The sequence below is a fragment of the Helianthus annuus genome, chromosome 12 (assembly GCF_002127325.2).
Source record: "Helianthus annuus cultivar XRQ/B chromosome 12, HanXRQr2.0-SUNRISE, whole genome shotgun sequence".
NCBI classification, from domain to species: Eukaryota; Viridiplantae; Streptophyta; class Magnoliopsida; order Asterales; family Asteraceae; genus Helianthus; species Helianthus annuus.
The window spans coordinates 94,719,658-94,730,908 of record NC_035444.2 but is presented as its reverse complement, the minus strand read 5'-3'; the positions used below and the strand labels follow the sequence as shown (position 1 = coordinate 94,730,908).

At 31.6% G+C, this 11,251-nt stretch overlaps 1 long non-coding RNA gene across 13 annotated transcripts; it reads right to left on the bottom strand.

Moving 5' to 3' along the window:
- Positions 1 to 820: 820 nt before the first annotated feature.
- LOC110895505 lies at positions 821 to 8,307 on the bottom strand. 13 transcript variants are annotated; one of them, XR_002567195.2, is made up of 12 exons: positions 8,127 to 8,305; positions 7,843 to 8,016; positions 7,289 to 7,422; positions 6,186 to 7,063; positions 5,661 to 5,872; positions 5,162 to 5,321; positions 4,276 to 4,326; positions 3,840 to 3,890; positions 3,641 to 3,725; positions 2,537 to 2,613; positions 1,494 to 2,286; positions 825 to 1,438 (listed from the first exon to the last, which is right to left on the bottom strand). It is a non-coding gene; the product is annotated as an uncharacterized LOC110895505 (long non-coding RNA). The 13 variants fall into 13 exon arrangements; XR_002567194.2 differs by lacking the exon at positions 3,840 to 3,890; XR_002567196.2 differs by lacking the exon at positions 4,276 to 4,326.
- Between the last annotated feature and the right edge of the window lie 2,944 nt (positions 8,308 to 11,251).

Here is an 11,251-nt window from a genome sequence, read left to right as displayed (position 1 = left end):
TTTAACCGGTGGTAAAATTGAAATATTTAGCTAGGAGCAAAAGCGTAAATTTATTTTTAAGCGGGGGCGAAAACATAAATTTGAACTGATGACAAAATCGTAATTTTAAAACAGGATAAATTCGTAATTTTATTGGGCCAATAGAGGAGTGCCAGACAGCTGCCTGGCACTATTACCCCTACCGCCCTTTTTACCTAATTAAAGGACTCAACTATTCCCTGCTGACGTCACTATGTTTGTAGTAGTTTAAATGCCATAAAATAATATATTTTTTTTATTCTTAGATTGATATACGTTGAAATCTTTTCTATTTTAGATTTTTTATGGTCGTTATTATTGGTGGACAGAGGTGGTTAAAAATTAGAATTGTTAATTTATTAGGCTTTTACGTTGTCTAGATTAACTTTTTTTAAACTTTTATTTATTATAACATTTCTTTTATATTAAACTAGGTTATTACCCGTGATTACTCACGGGTCGGATATTTAAATTTTATCAAACACAATTGTATATATATTTTAAAGAAAATAATAACACGTGACGAACAAAGCTTCACAAAGCATAAGTCTATGTCTCGCAAAATATTGACATGAGAGCACCCCAAATACAATTATCGATATTTGGTAAAATGTAAAAAGTGAGCAATATTTTTTAATCGACTAAAATGTCCAGCACTTTTCGAAAGTATGGACTTTTAAACCAAACATTTATTTTCACACTTTGAATATCAACACCTGCAAATTATCAGATAAATACAATTAATTAACATGTAAAAAAATTGAAAGAAAAGATCCACTCCAAATTTAAATTAATTGGGAGTGTTTTTTCTAGTTTTTAAACTTTAGAGGAAAATTTTTGGTCATGTTGTGGAAAGTATAAACGTGAGAAAACCACCCACAACAGCATCTATCTTTAAGTATCACAAACTTAAAACTAACCCAAACATAAAAATCGACAGTTCGGTTATAGCTCATTCCAAAATCAAATCAAAACAAACTAAACCGAACCGATCTTTCTTGTTTAAATGTTTGTTATTGTGGTCCAAATTCATTATTTTGGACCAAAAGTTTCATGAACAAAGTTATTACTTTACTACTGGATATCACAAGGTTTGGCTAATAGTTTTGACTAATTTCATCATTTAGGGTCAAAGTTCTTTTAGGCTAAACATTTCAAACCCGTTGCAAAACCGAAAACGACCCATACGTAAAACTGAAAAGCGAAATACATCGCTTTACTAAAACCGATAAACCAATTTTGGTTCGACTTGAGCCAAAACCGACCCATAACCGAACCGAACAAAACCCATATGTGATACCAAAACACATCACTTTCCTGTCAGTCCTGCTGCAGATATCTTGACGTTTCCAATAATCGCAGCCATCAACTCTAGGTCTGTACATGCCTTCATCAACTCTTTCTCTCATTGGCTTGCTTTCTGGCACGTGACCAAAAGAAAATTCAAATTTCAAATAGTCTTTGTTGAAACTTACCTTTTTCCTTTCTTTGTTGTTCCAGGGATTATCTTCACCCAATATTTATATGATTGTACAGCAGCATAAGGAGCACAAACATGCACCGCATACAAAAGAATGTCGTTTGGTAAAGGAACCCCTGTCAGATAATCCACATCATTCAATTTCTCTTTCTCATCTTCACCAATCTCTTTTATATAATCTTCTTCCATTGTGATCCTCTCGGCTTCATTAAGCTGCGCAATTACATTTGCGTCTTCTCGTCAATTTTTGTAGGATTGTTCTCGGCCCTGTTTGAGTCGTTCAGAGAAGTTCGTATCCGAATTAAGAGGCGGAAACTAATAATTCGGTGCTATTGAAGATGTATTCACTTTAATATTGCTGTATTATTGATCAAATGCACGATTACAAGGTTTGACAGCACTTCGGCAGAGTACCGGAACAAATACACCTTCAACTATGTGTTTCAGACTATCTAGTTCGCTCATAACACACCCCCTATATATAGCATAGATGGTTCGCTTATATGGACGACCATATAAGCGATCCTGCTTGAAACCACATAAGCGAACTAAACAATGACCGAATAAGCGAACCTAGACACTATATGACACATGAGCGGACCTAACCTAGTGACTGATAAGCGAACCCTATACAAACATGTAATTCTAGGTTTCCGTGTCATATTTGATCTGTTCAACTTCAAGACTCGATGGAAGACGTAGTCAGCAGACGTAAGTGCACCAACAATTTTTATCCAGATGCCCAGCCTTTTTACATTTGTAACATCTTTTTATAGCATCTTCATTGCCTGCATTCTCATTGAATCTCATCATATTAATCATATTAATCCCCAAAAATATTGTTTATAATCAATCCATATAACCGAAACCCTACATCCACAATTCAAAAAGAAACCCCACAAATTATACAAAATTAAGATTTCTAACAAATAAGAAAAATCTATGAACCAGTTTTAATAAAAATCGCAAAGGAACACATAACATAGAATAGAACAATTAACAAAAGAAATATGATTTAGCAAAGATGATAATGATTACCTAAAGCAACAATCCGAATGATAGAAAGCATGAACATTTAAATCAAACATTCATTTTCACACTTTGAATATCAACACCTGCACATCATCAGATAAATATAAATAATTAACATGTAAAAAAATTGAAAAAAAAAGATCCACTCCAAATTTAAATTAATTGGGAGTGGCTTTTCTAGTTTTTAAACTTGAGTGGAAAATTTTTGGTCATGTTGTGGAAAGTTTAAACATGAGAAAGCCACCCACAATAGCATCTATCTTTAAGTATCACAAACTTAAAACTGAAAAAAAAAAACTGTTGTAACATTATCTTCAATGAAAACCAGAAAGACTTAAAAACTACATCCAAAGATCTAAATTTGTGTCACTAGTTCTTGTATCCTGTTAAAAGGGGGTTTAATTATTCCTATTTTCTACTAATTTAGGTCAAAAACTGTTTTACGAGTGATCAAAGTGTCCCATTAGAGATCTAACATCCTAATCAACCCATTTAAAACTCAAAAGTAATCGGGTTGCTACATCTATGATAGTCGTATAACTAAACTCACCAACACTTTCTTACTTTCACTTAATCTCATTTATGTGACACCCCATCTACCTCTTAAATTTGCAATACTAACTTAAATACAAATCGAAACATGTGCACTACATTAAATAAAATGCATATGTGATACCGAAACACATCACTTTCCGATAAGCCAAAAAACCAAAGTTTCAATTTTGGTTAAGTTTGAGTCCAAAACCGACCCGTAAACAAAAACCAAAGTATATCGGTTGCCCAATATCGAAAAAAACATAATTTCTATTTTGGTTCAGCTAAGCCCAAAACCGACTCATACACACCCATGATGCGACATAACCGAACCATGAACACCCCTACACGAACAAACAAACAGTTTTTTACTTAATCTGAAATGAAAAACCAAAAGTAAACCCCTAAAAACTGGAGTGGCGAGAGGAGAGAGGAGAAACAGGTGGAGTAGAATCATAGTCAACTCTGTAATAGAGGTTAAAAAATATCAAATTTAGAACATTAGACACAACCATAAGTTCAAAAAAAAAATACATATGATAGATTACTCTTCTATTTCATATAGAGTATACTTACAGGGTTTAAATTATAGGAAGCGCTTGGTGCCATATCTAACACACCATGATCATCTTTATTAATATGCGCATTATTCCAAGAACAACTGCAAATATAACCAATCAACATGAGAATCAAGTTACAGGAAAATGAAAATAAACAATTTTAATGAACCAGCAAAACACCATTTGTGAATGACAGGAATGGGGTGAGAAAAAACCTGACTAACCGAACTGAAATCGAAAGAACTGATAAAACCACACCATGATAACTGACCAAAACATAAAAAATCAACGGTTCTGTTATACCTCATTCCAAAATTAAATCAAAACAAACTAAACCGAACCGACCTTTCTTGTTTAAATGTTTGTTATTGGATATATGGTCCAAATTCATTATTTTGGACCAAAAGTTTCATGTACAAAGTTATTACTTTACTACTGGATAACAAAAAGGTTTGGCTAAAAGTTTTGACTAATTTCATCATTTAGGGTCAAAATTTGAAACTTCAAAAATCTAAGCTTCATGCCACCCGATCAGCGGTGGCATTTCTCAGGCACCATGAACCCTAACCTAAGGAATCTCTGTCATTTAATCAATTTTGAAACTTTTATTATTAAATAATCTTTTATAAAAAGAAATATGTCAGTAAATACCTAAATTAGGTTATCCGGGACGATTGAAGACCTGAACCTCTTCGTATAAATCTATATACCATGTAGAGACCATACCTTATGTTAGGCACAATCGCTTATTGGAATTTGGATAATAACAGTAGTTTGTTTTTTATAGAAAAGCCAAATCACTAATACAAATGGTAATAAGCATATATATAAAAAACATCTATACATCTAGAAGTTGATGCATTTGTATCCAATCATGGCAATGTATGTATACTGTATTAGAAAGCAACAACTCGATGTAAAAAAAATTGTCATTTTAAAATAAAGTACACAGATGGTTCCGGTGGTCGACCAAAATTTAGATTTTGTCCATAGCTTTTCAAAATTACTCGTATAATCCCTATGGTTTGCACTTTGTAACACATTTAGTCCCCAACTTTTGCCAAAGATAATGTATGGTCCTTGTAGTTTGCAATTTGTAACGCATTCAATCCCTATCTTGGACCTGCTGAAGCCTTTATATTTGTTAGTTGGGGACTAAATGTGTTACAAAGTGCAAAACACAATGACCATCCATGTATCTTTGGCAAAAATTGAGGACCAAATCCAAAATTTTGATCAACCACAGGACCATTCATGTACTCTACTCTTTAAAATACTTTGGCATGCTTTTGGCCAGATTGGGTATAAACAAAAGTGGATATATGCTTAGGTGGCCTCCACATACATTTAGAATTCAATAGACTCCATAACCGTGATTTGTTTTGTCATTTCCTTTTATCCTTATCCTTTTGACAATTCCCATAAATCATTATGGTGTTGAATTTGGAGCAAGAAATTAGCTGTACATTTTATGCTTGGAAGTTGCAAGACCGATAAAACAACTATAAAAGAAAACAAATGTTAATGAAAATAGTACCTTTTATCGCACCCAGATGGATCCTCAAGCAAACAACCAGTAGGCACATATTGCCTACATATTTCTTCAACCCCAAAATCTGCAAGATTTACATTGAAGTTCTTTAAGATAAACTCTTCTATCCCTGCATCCGATAAGTTTTCTTCCGAAAGATTCCCTCCTGTATCAACAGTGAATCCCGTCAATTAGAGGTAGAAAACTGGGCACATTGAGCGGATCTTGTAGTGGGTCAAAACCGGTAAATTTTTGGTATGGATAGAAACGTTGCTGGAGAGTCAAATACAACTACTAAAATATTATTATTTCAACAATAATACAATACTTTTGCAGTTTTATGCATGAAAAATATTCTTGGCGAATTTCAACCCATTTGACCCCTTTGCTTTTCAGTTTTTCTTAGTTTACTCCGTAAACCCGTTAGACATAAACACATAAGTCATAACCGGAATTAAACCATACATAAGTAATTAAGTAAATAGGGTAAAATTGGCAACTATACAGTAAACCAGCATCAGCATCAGCATCTGATAGTCACTCAGCTAGCCTCTTGCCAACAGGGCTTGTGTACATCATGTGCACTGCAGTTCAATTGGGCAGGGTTGACGGGTCCCGAAGCTATAGATTAGGCCCACCGTCTGCCAGTCAAAGTAGTTTTGGCTTTCAACTGAAAACAATGTGCGAGTCCTGTACGGTGCTGCTTTATTATACGACCTGACAATGATTATACACATTACTATTAATATGGTCAAAACCCTTGCCATTATTTAGTAATCAATAAACGATAATATAATATTATATTTTAACGAAATATGAAGTGGTTCAAAAACCATCAAAGCGGACCCAAGTTTATTAAGCCTCTTACATCACTTTGTTTAAATGAAAAGAAATTTCATTATAATAAACTAAGTTTCTCTAAACATATTTAAGACACTATACTTAAGATTATAAAAAATGTATATAAAGATGTTGTACAATTTGGATTAAAAGAAAGCTGTAGGATAAATGAAGCATATGATAGACTTACGCCTTAGCTCTCCCATGAAGAACCTTAATCCGAGCCTCCCAGGTAAGATATCCATGCTGGCACATAGCTACGTCAATCCATTCTTCGAAATTTCAATTATTGACATACTCGTATACCAACAACCTAATTTACAAAAAATCTCATAGAATTATATCTTGAATAATGAACTAAAAACAAACACACATTGCATAGGTCATTGTAAATACCTAAAAAACTTAGAAAAACATAAAAGCAAAGTGCCAAAAATTACTTAATTGTCTTTAGAAGTCATTATATGTAGTTCCTTTTCTTTTTCACGTTGACTTGCCAAAAAGTCAACCTCATGTTAACATTCGGTTAGAAAAACAGAAAGGCAAAGTGCCAAAAATTGATAGAAAGAAGAATTTCAAAATCTAAATCTATAAACTACTCATTCAACAACAAACTTTCAAGCATCACATCGTTTAAAATTTGTGTCATGCATATTTTAATGTACTCGAATTTTGTCATCTGAGGATAAAAAACTTGGAAACTAATTTGTTACAAAAAAACGTTGTAGAGGTTGGGTAACAACTAACATGTCATCTTTGATAGATAAATCCATAAAAATGATTTTTTTTTCCTTCTATAAAAAAATTAAAGTTAAAAAAGAACAATTTAGTAGAGCGTGCATGCTTATCGAAAACTTACTTGACCAAAACAGTTATGTGCTCAAGAAACAAATATATTATAAATACCCAGATCATACTCATTTCTTCATTCTATTCTCTAACATTTTTGGAAGATCTTTCGGAGGTGGCAAAACATCTCATTTGGCCTGTATCCATTCTCGACTAAAAAATGCCATTTTAAGCTCCCTGGTCGTATGCACTTGAAGTGGCAATGCATAAGACGAACACCTATAATCAAGGGTAAAAGTGCCATTCATCTTGTCAGTGATATTATTGTTGAAAACAACTACTTTACATGGATTATCCTCTTTGAATCGAATTAATTTCTTACATTACAAACCAGCAATCGGTACAGTCTTGAATTCACAACAAAATGACTAAATTTCAATCGAAACAAAAAGATGTAACCTCTCTAAATGAGGATTGAAACTTGCAGAAACAAATAACACTTACCATCGTCGTAATCGCTACTATAAGGCACCATGAATGTGAACATCTGAAAGACTATGCCACCAAGCTGTTTATTCGAGTTGATATCAAGAAACTTGTAACCTCTTGAAATGAATCTGCTTGATAAGGCTAGGAGCCTGTAGTCACATTTGGAAGAATATGTTTAATCCTTTAAAATATAATCACTCTATTAACCAAACGGGACCACAATCAAGTTTTTGTGAAATTTGTCACTTTAAAAGATTAAAACTTGGAACAAATTGAACAATCAAACCATATAAAAGATTGATGATTTCCTCCTGCTTATTAGTCCTCAGTCATCCATTGCTAAAAGACTAATAAAACTATAATCTTTATTCAAACTTACTTCTAAATCATTTGTCAAAATAGCCTATGAGCCCTATCAAACATGCATAATACATGAAGTCTAACACAAACCACAAATTAATAAACCTAATTTCAAGATCCCCAAATCAAAAACATCAAAGATCTAATAAAACGACCAAAAAAACACAATCTGCCCACCAATATCATGAAATTAAATAAAAAGAAGTTACCTTTTTGCAAGTTAAGGGTGAAGCAAGAAAGTAAACGCAATCAGTGTTTCTTTTCAGAACCTAATCTTCCTTCTATGTATCTGTGTGAGCTGCCGATGAAGAAGAAAGGTACTAACATTTGAGTATTGAGGAGGAAAGAATGTCTATGTAGAATGTAAACCCCCAATCATCCACCTACGAATCCAGTAAAAAAAACTTAAAAAACCCTAAATCATAATCATGTAAGAAACCTCATAAACAACCAAAAGAATCTGACTATATGCAAAATCATACAAAGAACATACCAGGAAGTGGAGAATGGAAATGCTTTGAACCCGAATGGAGTTGGAGAATGGAAATGGAGACGAAGGGCTCTCTAGGGTTTTGGAAAAGAAGATGGAACTGTGTCAATGAAGGAAGAAAGCGTTCAAAAAATATAAGGGATCCGTTTCTTAATATTGGGTGACCCGAATCTTCAGCCGGATCCCACGTCCATATCGATTTTGGTTTGTGTTTTGTGAAATTTTGTTTGTTTATAAAGAATTAGATGGTTTCCCTCCCAAAATCACCCTATACACAACCAATTGATGCCACATCATCATATTGGCTTCACCATTCAAGGACAAATAGCCCAAATCATCTCCTTTATTAATATATATAGATAACGTCAAAAAATAACTACAGCCACTCCAATTGTTTCTTTTCTTTTTTTTTTTATATTTTGAAGTTTCAAACTAACCTTTACAATATAAATAATACACGTTCTTTAACCCAATAATTTTATTTTATAATTTTCGCTCTTTAGTGTTTTTAGAAAAAGAAACTAAATAAACTACATGAATTCTTATGAAAACGGCGTAACACAAAGTCATCACCATCACTTCTCCGTTCGTTCATTTGGGTCACTACACCAAGTCATCATTTTTTATTCTAATAGTTTTATTTTATATTTTGTTGTTACATTTATATATTGCAGCTTCATATTGTTTGGTTCATACGAAGATTCCTCGTCGCAACGTGCGATAGGGAAATCCTAGTTAATATTAAATATAAATCTCTTCATCATAATATATATTATATATTATTATTGATTAGTTTTATTTAGATACTCAAAATATTTTAGATTTTCGCAATGACGAATAAGAAAATATTCTAAATTAGTATAGCGATAAAAACAGTTAATATAAATTATATTATTGCAATCGAAATGTAACATATTTAAACATTATAAATATTAATTATATAGTTTTTCTTTCTTCAGATATTTATGCGAATATCATTCTCTCTTTTAATTTGATAATAAAATTAGTTAAATATATTTAATATAATAGTTAGTTCTACAATAATTCTAACTAGTATTAAACAACCCCCGCGTTGCGACGGGGACGAGCAGTAATGCCACACTACTGTCAGCGACCACTAACACTGAAGTTGCGGTGTTAATGCGAAGAAATTAAACCGAAACGTAAAACATAGAATAAAATAACTAAGTTGATCTAGAACTCGCACATTACGATGAACCCGCGTCTATTTTTTCCCGTTTGACAGGTTCATCGTAATCTATTTATAATATATATCATTACCGCTATACAAACCATAATGCACACATTACAACAACCATTGCATCAATATGTTGCAAAGTATATTTATACAAGATTTTTGGCTAAATTAATTAGATTATTATAAATAATAATAATTTACAAATAAAACAACACAACTTTGAATGGATCAAACCGATTGAATATGGTAAGATAATGAAACCATTATTTGATTAAGGTACAACCACTTAAGCACAATTTACAACCATACATGCATACAAAAGATATTGAATTTGGTAAGGTAATGAAACCATTATTATTTGATTAAGGTACAACCACTTAAGCACAACTTACAACCTATATTTGATTAAGGTACAAGTATTTAAGCACAACTTACAACAAAACATGCATACAAATGTTTCAAATTAATAGTATATAAATGGGCATCTAATATTATAATTAATAATTGTAGTGTATTTTTTTTAAGATGTGTTATGAATTATATAAATTTATTAATAATATTATTAAAATATGATTTATTATTATCTAATATTATTATCGTTAATATATTATATTGTATTGTAAACAACTTCAGTATTTAAATTTAAATGATGTAAAGATAATTAAGTTCTGATGTCCCTAATTTTGGTCATTAACGGGTTCGATCAATCAAATCGGAGAACATCTCCTTTGCATTTATGACTCTAACTTCTAGATCTGTTATCAAAATGCATATCAGGATTTCAAAATTTAAAAAATAGTTAATCTCAAGCTATCAATGTTCATCTAAATGGCAATCTATAGACATCACCGCTAATAACAATTTTAACTTTACCAAATCATAAAGGTTTACATGTTCTATTAACATACCATAAAATGCCCTGTAAAATACCATACCACCACTATTATTCTTCAATATTTCAAAAAATCTGAATATTTTCGTAACAGAGCCATACTTGCTACGAACGAAGTTGTATAGAAAGTAAATGATCACCTAGTTTCATTGCTTACCGACAAAGAAAAATAATAACTAAGTTATGTAAATTGGTGTAAAGAAAAAGAATAACTAAGTTATGTATAAATTGGTGTATGTATAAAGATAATCCACTTATGTAAATTTGTGCAGATATTGTTAAGTTAAATAATTTCTATCTTTAGATCCGTATAATACAGATATTTATAATCTAGTTTAATATAAAAGATACATATTACCTTACAAATTATAATTATCCCAAGGTTTCATAATATCACTGAAATATAAAAAAAATTGTACATTGAATATACTTACAAGTAGAAGTTACATGTATAGTAATTTCACATGAGATATTTTTGTCTTTTAGTGTCTTTTTAGTTGTTTTTTAGTTTAACACTTCAACATTTAGTATCGGTACTTACAACCATTCAACTTTCTAAAGACTTTGTAATTAATTTTTATGTGCTGATTTTTATGTACATATCGGTATAAATTCCACGGTTGATTTACATTTCAATGTAATCTTTTTGGGAAATAAGTAGGCTAAAATCTAATACGTTTTTGTGTTTTTTGTACCTTTTTAGTTGGTTTACATTTTGACATAAATTTTGTTTTAAAACAAATCGGGTTAAATATAATACGTTTTCATTAGATGGTTCGAGTTACTTTACGTTTCTATGTTTCCGCAATGCGGCGTACCATTCTTTAACATAAAAAAACTTAATTTTCTCACGTACTTTTATTTATGTACGTGTCGGTATAAGTTAAAATTGGTTAACATTTCAACAAAAATTTCTTTCGCAAATAAGTCGGATCAAATATAATACATTTTCGTGCTTATTTTTATGTGCGTTTTTATTTTGTCTATGTTTTGACGTAACTTTTGTTCAGAAACAACTCGGGTCAAATATAACACATG